Source organism: Chiloscyllium plagiosum, unplaced genomic scaffold (genome assembly GCF_037043375.1).
Source record: "Chiloscyllium plagiosum isolate Xiang-an unplaced genomic scaffold, Cpla_swu_hap1 HiC_scaffold_20, whole genome shotgun sequence".
Lineage (NCBI taxonomy): Eukaryota > Metazoa > Chordata > Chondrichthyes > Orectolobiformes > Hemiscylliidae > Chiloscyllium > Chiloscyllium plagiosum.
Window position 1 is genome coordinate 76614475 of NW_028270158.1, and position 11181 is coordinate 76625655.

Genomic DNA, 11181 nt, shown 5'->3' on the forward strand with positions numbered 1-11181 from the left:
TACGTCTGTGTTACACAGTAATGGGAGAGGATTATGTATCAAACAGGAAGCAGACACTCCGGATAAATCAGTCTAAATCAGTTTGATAGATCGTCACCAGAGGAGTCACACAATGACCAGTGCTGGGTCCTCTACTATTTACAATCTATATCGATGATCAGGAGGATGGAACCGATATCGAGATACTGAGTTTGGTCATGTTGCTGTGATAAGCAAGAGATTAAATTATCAAAAGAGGGTGGAGGTCTACAGATAGATACAGAGAGGTAAAGGCAATGGATAATAATGTGGCAGCTGCAATATAACATGATATAATCTGTCATTTCATTTACAGGAGTAATGGAAGGCAGTATGTTACTGAAATGGAGAGGGATTACAGGGATTAATGATACTGTGTATTGGGGGGTTCACTCAGACCTGTTCAGACATGGGAGGTTTTGCTCCATCCCTGATCGTCTGCTCCTTGATGCTCCAAGTGACCCCATTGCTCTCCGTGCACATGGAATACTTTGAAGTGTTTGGTTGCTGATTGGGGATGCTGTGATCAAATGTGTATCAAGGGGATGGCCTTTATCCAAGATACATTCATTCCTTTCTACATGGAGATCTGAAGATGATGGGAATGGCTGCCTGCTTGTGAATGAAGAGGTTGTGGTTGCTGTCTGGACAGGTGTATTCACCAACATGATGTACTGTGATGGGCACGCTGCAAGATTATTACAGAGAGTGCTCCTTCAGTTCCTCTATCTCTCCCCATTGACACGGCTACTCCGCAGATGCCATGTACAATATCGGGAATCCCCTATACTGGATACACCCGGCAGTTCCCTGCTGAGGGTTAATACAATGTACTGACCTCATCCACCATATATATCCTCCGTCACTAAATGGTTACATTGATGGCAACATACTGGGAAATGATGGATATGTCACCCAGTCCTGTTTGAAAAGTTCCAGAACATTGAAGCTGAATGAAACAGTGACCCTAACAGCCACTGGCAGCACTGTCCTCCACCTTGTGTGAAGCTGCAGGACGTATTAAAGGAGGTGGCACCGCTCTGTGACCAGCTCCTTGTTCAATCAGTGTCCCCTCACACTCTGCTTCTGGGTTAATTGTAGCTTGCGAAGCTGTTCCTGGAAAACCAGGTGTGGGTCCTGCACATTCCTTTAAACACACACACTAACACCTAGTTTTCAGAGCTTTCCCTCCATGCAGCCTCTGCTGCATTTGTTGTTCATGTTACAGGCCCAGATGTTGCAACTACAGTCCTCAGTCTCCATCCAAAGTTGGGTCACCAAATCCTCAGGTCTGCCTGCATGTCTGAGGCAGCTCACAGCACAACCTCCAGCAAACCATCCCCAGCTGCTGCACTAACTTTCCAATAACAGGAGTCAGTTCGAAACCCCTCGTCTATAAGTGTTGTGAACCAGACCAGATTCCCGCAAAATATTTTAAGAAGGCCGCTTAGACCCAAACCTTTCCTTATTTTGAATACAGATGTGAAGTGTGCTTTCCAGATATGTTGTGACTGGCCAAACCACTCGACATTAGGCAAAATATAATCTATTCAAATGCTTTAGTTAAAATACAATCAAATAAAAGAATATTTTGGGATGGCTTATATGTTGGAACACTTACATAAACAATAGATACCATACCTATTGGTATACACCGCTTGGCACAAAGATATATTCAAATACAGATTCTTACATTGCAGTTTTCTGATCCAGGAGAAATCAACATAAATAGAGATCTCAGAGAGAAAGGCAGCTGGGGATCATGTATTGACACTTCCAACCATTCTGGGACCCGAACAGTTTCTGAATGCTGCAGCTAAAAACAAAACGAGGAAACCTGGTTTGGGAGAGATGGCCACTGACCTTGTTATCACCGTTTTAATAAAACCTAAAGGCTTTCTCAGTTATTTACTTAAACTGTTTTCAGACAGCAGTTCTGCACCTCTGCCTTTAAAACCTCTCGTCAAAAAAAACCCAAGAGAAAATAACCTTTTTACGTGATAGTATTCTCACAACTCCACCTTGAATAAAATGATCCATCAATATACAAAAATGGATTCATTTTAGACCACCTAATCTTCCACTATTAGTAGACTGGAATGAACATATATTACATTGACTCTGAGCATACAAATGTTCACAACTCGATTCGATTTCAGTCATTTCACTCCTGCCACAGAATGCCTTTTGTCTTTCTTCATCCAATCTCCACAACCTGTCAAAACTTAGGTTTTCTCGCCCTGTCAACTTTATACTTTCAATAAGCTCAATAAAAATAGACTGGTATTTTTCTCCCTAAACTTCTCCAAAATCTTTAAGGGGTCACGATCAGTGACAAAGATTTGTCTCAGGTATGTTATTGGCAATTTAAATGCTGAAATGTTGTAACGCCAACACCAAGCTCAAGGCCTCCTTCCCCATTTTGGAATAAATCAGTTGATGTTTCCACCGGACACTCCAACCACACGTTACATAATGGAGCACTTCTCATCTCTCCAATAGTCCCTCTGAATGACATAGCTCCTCATGTCTCAGCATAAAAATATTATATCCTTCTGTACCACTTCGTGATGTAACCGCTTCACCTGCTACTCCTGGCCTATGTCAGTAAACCTTACTCTCACAGGTATATGTTTTAAGAAGATCTCACACATTCTTCTCAATCCCTCACAGAAACCAAACTTTGATTTCTGAACTCAATCATCATCATTAGCCATTTCAGCTTCTAATCTTGCCAAAGTAACTCTCTGCTCTTCCACGCGAGTTCTCACGACTGCAGGAAGTGAATTGTTGAACTTCTCCAAAATTAGAGCCTCTCTCAGAGTGCCATAACTTTGCTCTGTTTTCATACCCTTCCCCACCTTTCAAAATTACTTTGTTTGATTCTTTCAAACACAACGTGCGTTTAACCAGGGATGCTATTTTAGATTCCTGAAACACTGTCGGCTTCTGGCACAAGCTCATATGCACTTCAGATGGCTTTCTTCATCTCCTCCGATAGGGATGCAAATACCTATCAACTTTGTTTGGATAAACTAAATCCACATGTTCTCTGGCCACTGCACTTGTTTAGACACTTTCTGAAATGAAATTAAAAAGGCTCCCCCATCATTCTCATCAAATTTAGATAATGCCTGGATGTATTTAAACAGATCCTGATCAGGCCTTTGGCTACTATAGGGTTGCTCCACCTCACTATCCTCTAATGAAAATCCATACAAAATGAAGAGGAAGTTGGAATAACTTAACTATTGTAAACCTTAACCGAATAATGGATACAGTACGTTCTGCAAATGAACTGTTCAGTCTATTAACATCACCTAAACACACCCCTTGGCAAAAAGGAACATTCAGACATGCATTCTTGCATACAGTTCTCCAATCCAGGAGGAAATACCATCAAGTGAGGCTTTAGAGAGAGTAACAGCTAGGGATAATTTACTAAAACTTCCAAACCCTCTGGGACCCCAAGCACCCGGTGATTGTTACAGCTGCAAGAAAAAACAAACTAGAAAGCCTGGTATGTGCGAGCTGTCAATTGTTACTACTATTTATTAAAAAGCCTAAAAGCCCCGTAAGTTATTAACTTGAGCCGTTTTCAGTCGGCACTTTGGCCTTTAAGACCTCTTACTAAAAAAAATGAGAAGCTAACGTTTTACTTAAAAAGTAAAAGCATTGTCAGGCAATTTAGATGCCTGGTCCTTTACTCAGTGGGCTTGCTCGTGTTACTGATCGCAAGGTCACCTGAGAGGAACAACCACAGGTACAGACCAAGTTACAAGGATTTGTCTCATAACTTCTGAAACACGCCTGCCCATGGACCATAACATGGAACATACCAGGAAGTGAACAACAGTTTGACACACACCATTTCAGTATTTCTGAGCTACACAATGCCAGCATTCGAGACACGAGGGAGCCAAAACCCAAGGCCAGGGAAAGATACAGAGGGACAGAGAGATTCACATGAAAGACAGAAACAGACAATTAATTAACTGAAAAGATGTTGTGGAAATATGTGGAAAAAGACAGGGCAGTGGGACTAACTGGAGAAGTGAGATCTTCGTGAGTAAAATGACAAGAATGAGAACATTGAATAAAGGCATTGTCAGCTCAGCTGAAATGGTTTGTTACATCAAATTCTGAATCTGCTTCACCGAACACCACAAACGACATAAACTGGGACAAGATGACAGCCCAGCATGGAGAGCTGTGCAGGCCATGCTAGTGTGTTGTTCAGTGAACTGCACTATCTGCCCAGCATAGAGAATATTGCAAACTTTGCTATCATATGCTAACTTTTCTCGAATCAGAGTACTGCCTGCAATGGGAAGGTTTGCTCTGTGTGTGTGTGTGTGTGTGTGTGTGCGTGCGCGTGCGCGATTGGCGTGGTTGAATGCGACACTCACTGTTTGAGAAGGAACGCACATGGAGGAAACTTTTAAATACGAACAACTGGCAGTCTTTTTGTTAATCAACAGAGAGAACGAGGGAAGTTTCATGGACAGATGAGATAAAGTGTTTGAGAATTTTGAGTGGGAGCAGCGGCCGAGTTGAGGTGAACCCGGGAGACTACAGCTAAGGTAAGAGTTTTTTTCAAAATTACTTACCTGTAGCGGGCATCGGTGTTTTGTTTTCTCTCTCCTTCACAGAAAGAGCGGGAGCAGCAGAGGAAGTGACGGCAAGCAGAGGGGCAGCCGAGACCCGGAAGCAGTTAGTGTAAGCTTACCTGGGTTAGTTTTTTCCCCCTTTAAAAGCGTGAAGGAGAGGAACCCGAGGCACTACACAGGTAGTGCCTCCCACCCGCCCTCCTCCTCTCACCTCATAATAACATCTGTTGTGGCAAGCAGGTAAGTGCTGAATTTTGCTTGTATTATTTAGACACAGTTTTTCTTTAAACAGTTAGCTTTAGAGGGATGGCAGTGAAGGCAGTGCAATGTTCCTCCTGCAACATGTATGAGGTGAGGGATGCCATCGATGTCCCTGCCGATTACACTTGCAGGAAGTGCACCCATCTCCAGCTCCTCCAAGACCGTGTTAGGGAACTGGAGCTGGAGTTGGATGAACTTTGGATCATTCGGGAGGCAGAGGGGGTCATAGATCAGAGTTATAGGGAAGTAGTAACTCCAAAGATGGCAGATAGATGGGTTACAGTGAGGGGGACTGGGAGGAAGCAGCCAGTGCAGGGACCTCCTGCGGCCATTCCCCTCAAGAACAAGTATACCGTTTTGGATACTTGTGGGGGGGATGACTTACCAGGGGTAAGTAACGGGGCTCAGGTCTCTGGCACGGAGCCTGTCCCCGTTACTCAGAAGGGAAGGGTGAAGAAGAGCAGAGCAGTATTAATTGGGGACTCGATAGTTCGTGGCACAGATAGGCGGTTTTGTGGGAACGAGAGAGACTCACGTTTGGTATGTTGCCTCCCAGGTGCAAGGGTACGTGATGTCTCTGATCGTGTTTTCCGGGTCCTGGAGGGTGAGGGGGAGCAACCCGAAGTCGTGGTCCACATTGGCACCAACGACATAGGTAGGAGGAGTGCTGAGGATGTTAGACAGGCTTTCAGGGAGCTAGGTTGGAAGCTCGGAGTTAGAACAAACAGAGTTGTTGTCTCTGGTTTGTTACCCGTGCCACGTGATAGAGATTCGAGGAATAGGGAGAGAGAACACTTAAATGCGTGGCTTCAGGGATGGTGCAGGAGGGAGGGGTTCCAGTTTTTGGATAACTGGGGTTCTTTCTGGGGACGGTGGGACCTCTATAAACAGGATGGTCTACACCTGAACCTGAGGGGAACCAGTATCCTTGGGGGGAGGTTTGCTAGTGCTCTTGGGGGGGGTTTAAACTAACTCGGCAGGGGCATGGGAACCCAGATTGTAGCTTCAGGGTGCAGGGCCTGGAGTGTAGGGAGGTGAGGAACATGGCATCAATTTCCAAGGAGGGTGCCTGTAAGCAGGGAAGAGGTTTGAAGTGTGTATACTTCAATGCAAGAAGTATACGAAATAAGGTAGGTGAACTTGCAGCGTTGGTTGGTACCTGGGACTTCGATGTTGTGGCTATTACGGAGACATGGCTAGAACAGGGACAGGATTGGCTGTTGCAGGTTCCGGGATTTAAATGTTTTAGTAGGGTCAGAGGTGGGGGTAAAAGAGGGGGAGGTGTGGCATTGCTTGTCAAAGATAGTATTACAGCGGTGGAAAGGACGATGGATGAGGACTTGCCATCGGAGGTAGTTTGGGCTGAGGTTAGGAATAGGAAAGGTGAGGTCACCCTGTTAGGAGTCTTTTACAGGCCTCCTAATAGTCCTAGAATCATTGAAGAAAGGATTGGGAAGGTGATTCAGGAGATGAGTGACAGTAATAGGGTGGTTGTTATGGGGGACTTTAACTTTCCTGATATTGATTGGGAAAGCTATAGCTCAAGTTCGTTAGATGGGTCAGTGTTTGTTCAATGTGTGCAGGAGAGTTTCCTGACACAATATGTAGACAGGCCAACAAGAGGTGAGGCCATACTGGATTTGGTTCTGGGTAACGAACCAGGCCAGGTGTTAGAATTAAAGGTAGGTGAGCACTTTGGGGATAGTGACCATAATTCGGTGATTTTTACACTCGTGATGGAGAGGGATAAGTGTGTACTACAGGGCAAGAATTATAGCTGGGGTAAGGGAAATTATGATGCGGTGAGGCATGACCTAGGATGTGTGGCTTGGAAAAGTAGACTCCAAGGCAAGAGTGTAAATGATATGTGGAACTTGTTCAAGGGGCAACTATTGAGTGTCCTTGATAATTATGTACCTGTCAGGCAGGAAGGAAAGGGTCGTGCGAGGGAGCCGTGGTTTAATAAGGAATTGGAATCCCTTGTTAAGCGGAAGAGGGCGGCCTATCTCAAGATGAGACGTGAAGGTTCAATTGGGGCGATTGAGAGTTATAGGGTAGCCAGGAAGGACCTGAAGAGAGAGCTAAAAGCAGCAAGGAGGGGACATGAAAGGTCCTTAGTCGATAGGATTAGGGAAAACCCTAAGGCTTTCTATAGGTATGTTAGGAATAAAAGAATGACTAGGGTAGGAATAGGTCCAGTCAAGGATAGTAGTGGGAAGTTGCGTGTGGAGGCGGAAGAGATTGGGGAGACACTGAATGAATACTTTTCTTCAGTATTTACTCAGGAACAGGGCATTGTTGTCGATGAGAATACTGAGGCACAAATAAGTAGAATGGATGGCTTTGAGGTATGTAGAGAAGAGGTGTTGGAAATCCTGGAAAAGGTGAAAATAGATAAGTCCCCTGGGCCTGATGGCATTTATCCTAGGATTCTCTGGGAAGCAAGGGAGGAGATTGCAGAGCCATTGGCCTTGATTTTTATGTCCTCTTTGTCTACAGGAGTAGTCCCAGAAGACTGGAGGATAGCAAATGTGGTTCCCTTGTTCAAAAAGGGGAGTAGGGATAGCCCCAGTAACTATAGGCCGGTGAGTCTCACTTCTGTTGTGGGCAAAGTTTTAGAGAGAATTGTAAGGGATAGGATTTATGCACATCTGGATAGGAATAATGTGATCAAGGATAGTCAGCATGGTTTTGTGAAGGGCAAGTCGTGCCTCACAAACCTTATTGAATTCTTTGAAAAGGTGACGAAGGAGGTTGATGAGGGGGAAGCGGTAGATGTGGTATATATGGATTTTAGTAAGGCGTTTGATAAGGTTCCCCATGGTAGGCTACTGCAGAAAATACGGAGATATGGCATTGAGGGTGAGTTGGAGGTTTGGATTAGGAATTGGCTGGATGGAAGAAGACAGAGGGTAGTAGTTGATGGGAAAGTTTCTTCATGGAGCGCCGTCACTAGCGGTGTTCCGCAAGGATCTGTTTTGGGACCATTGCTGTTTGTCATTTTTATAAATGACCTGGAAGAGGGGTTAGAAGGTTGGGTGAGCAAGTTTGCGGATGATACGAAAGTCGGAGGAGTTGTTGACAGTGAGGAAGCATGTGGCAGGTTACAGCAGGATATAGAGAAGCTGCAGAGCTGGGCAGAAAGGTGGCAAATGGAATTCAATGTAGCTAAGTGCGAGGTGATTCACTTTGGGAAGAATAACAAAAAGATGGGGTACTGGGCTAATGGTCGGATACTTGGTAGTGTGGATGAGCAGAGGGATCTTGGTGTCCATGTACACAGATCTCTGAAAGTTGCCACCCAGGTAAATAGTGCGGTGAGGAAGGCATATGGCGTACTGGCTTTTATTGGTAGAGGAATTGAGTTCCGGAGTCCTGAGGTCATGATGCAGTTGTATAAGACTCTGGTACGGCCGCATCTGGAATATTGTGTGCAGTTTTGGTCGCCATACTATAGGAAGGATGTGGAGGCATTGGAGCGGGTGCAGAGGAGGTTTACCAGGATGTTGCCTGGTATGGAAGGAAAATCGTATGAGGAAAGACTGAGGCACTTGGGGCTGTTTTCACTAGAGAAAAGAAGGTTTAGGGGTGACTTGATTGAGGTGTACAAGATGATTAGGGGGTTTGATAGGGTAGACAGTATGAACCTTTTCCCGCGTATTGAGTCTGGTATTACAAGGGGGCATAGGTTTAAATTAAGGGGGGGTAGATATAGGACTGATGTTAGGGGTAGGTTCTTCACTCAGCGAGTAGTTAGTTCATGGAATGCCCTGCCAGTAACAGTGGTGGACTCTCCCACTTTATGGGCATTTAAGAGGGCATTGGATAGGTATATGGAGGATAGTGGGTTAGTGTAGTTTAGGTGGGCTTGGATCGGCGCAACATCGAGGGCCCAAGGGCCTGTACTGCGCTGTATTTTTCTATGTTCTATGTTCTAGAATATTAAAATGAAGTCATTGCCAGACACAACAGCAATATACATCGGCATACACATGAATGACAGATGGATGGGGGTTTGGTGTGAATTCGAATCAGATTTGCTTCGTCAGGTTTGAAGCCGGGAGCGTCAGCAGCGGATTATTGGCTGCATTAAGACTGTACTTCACAGCTCAAGGTTCAAACAGCAGATGGAATAAGCCGTGAGATATATTCTGGAGTGGTGAGCATTTCAAGTTAGGAATGGTCAGGACATGGTATCAGGAATCAGCTCATGGTCAAAGGGATCACCCACAGTTGTGACTTGTCTGCTTCAGCTGCAGATATTGGCCAGGGATGGGATGGAAACAGTGGAAGGAAGTGGAGTTTGTAACCAGAGCAGTAGACTGTGACCTCTATGCTCTTAACAGCAAAGGCAATGATACAATGCATTGTGGTTCTCCCCTGAAACTGAATAGATCAACATAGAGACCCGGAGTAACACTGCCAGAACAGAGAGCGAGACAGTAATTGAACGCATTCATTCATGTAGTTAGTAGTGGTCTGTAGAGTGAATATCTGGATTGAGAGATTCAACAGGGACAATAATAGTGGCAGGAAGTGTAGACTACATGAAATAACAGTAATACAGTCATAACTGGTTTATAGAAACAAAATCTGGATAGTGACACTCACCAGGAACACCAATGATAGCCAGGAAGGGATAATAAAAATATTGAATAATGGGAAGAGCGTAATAGATCCGCAATGATAATGACAACCAATCAAATGCAGAAAGATACCAAACATAATTGGATAAGCGCCTGTCTATTGTTGGAACATGCCAGTCTAATGTTCTCAGATTCTGATCCATTGTTTGAATATTCCAGTCTCATGTTCTCAGATTCTGATCTCTCCTCCCCCTCTCTCTGGATCTGCTGATCCCTGTCAGTGCTGTCGGTGATGCTCCCCCTCATGTTATGGAATAACACATTGAACGGAGCCCATTTATCATTAAAAGAGGGAAACCCTCCACTGGCATAATTAGAATCCATGGAGATTGGCATTAATCGCACTTACTGAACAAATAGGCTCAGTTAACCTGTTCAAAACATCACTTTTCATTTACTGGTTTTGGATGGAATGGATGAGGGTTGCTGATGGATGGATCATAAATCGTTAAATCTTTTAAATCTTTTTATTAACTTGTATATGAGTGTATTAACAGGACACTGCAGGGGTCTATATATGTTCCACTCTGTTTATGAAAGGAGGCAGCTATAAAATAACAGATCGGCTGCATAAAAAAAAAGTCGGGTGGGCAATTTTCTCGATACCTGAACACAAAGTACGGTACTTATTGACCAGTGTGCGGCCACTCCTGGTTTTAATGCCCTGTTGTCAAATCCTTTCATAACCTTGAGACAGAGCATTGAGACTGCTGCTCAGGAACAGGCCGAAGTAATTATGTCCCTATGGGCCTCTTACACAGGGATAAGAGAAGGCCATTCAGCCCATATTATCCTGTTGCGACTTGAAAAGGTGGAAAGCTGGAATATTGGCACATTTTGCCGATAGAATCATCCAAAACAAAGAGATGTGTCGCTGTAGCTGTATGAGGTGTTACTGAGAGGGCACCTGGAGTAAATAGTGTTGTTTGTGTTTCTGTAACTGAGAAGGGATGGACATCCATCAGATACAGTTTAATGGCTGCTCGTAATCCACGGGTTGCTGCCTCGGATCTGTTACACAGGGACAGAAGGAGGCCATGAAGCCTCTTGAGTCTATTTCAGAGGGACATGAGGAGGTCATTCGACCTCTCCAGTCTGTTACAGAGGGACAGGAAATGTTTATTTAACATTCAAGGCTGTTACACATAAATATTAGTTTTAAACTAGTTGTGGAATATGAAAGACCTGATGTAAACATTAAAGTTCTAACTTTGAATAAGGACAATTTTGAAAGTGTAAGGCGAGCCCTGTGAAAGGCTGATTGGAATACCCTATTCACAGGTAAAGGGATGGTTGGAAAATGCAAGGCCATCAAAACGTGGTTTCAGAAAGTCCAGAGCCTACGTGTTCCTATTAATGAGATGGGCAAAGATGGTGGGTGCAGGGGGTGCTGGATGGCTAGGAATATTGATGCTCTGGTCAAGGTAACGAAGGAGGCATATGTCAGGTAAACAGAGCTGAGATTAAGTGAATCCAGAGAGGAGTATAAGGGCAATATGTGTATAGTCAATGGGGAAATTGGGTCAGAAAAATGTGGACATGAGATGGCTTTAGAAATAGGGTTAACGAGGCATTGAAGCAACTCTACACATCCTTTAATTGCACAATATTAGCTAGGGAGAGAATAGGGCACCTTAAAGATCAGT

The 11181-nt window shown here is 44.4% G+C and overlaps 1 protein-coding gene across 4 annotated transcripts in view; it reads right to left on the minus strand.

The window, feature by feature from the left end:
- The window catches only part of LOC148146675 (neuropeptides capa receptor-like), a 73169-nt gene extending 68516 nt beyond the window's left edge, over positions 1 to 4653 (minus strand). For 2 of the 4 annotated variants that reach the window (XR_015760613.1, XR_015760612.1), the window contains exons 1-2: positions 4629 to 4653; positions 1712 to 1834 (exon numbers count right to left, since the gene is read on the minus strand). The gene's annotated coding sequence lies outside the window, so the exon portion shown is untranslated. The remainder of the gene's footprint in view (positions 1 to 1711; positions 1835 to 4628) is intronic. The other 2 variants (XM_087998045.1, XM_087998043.1) reach the window with 1 other exon arrangement.
- Between the last annotated feature and the right edge of the window lie 6528 nt (positions 4654 to 11181).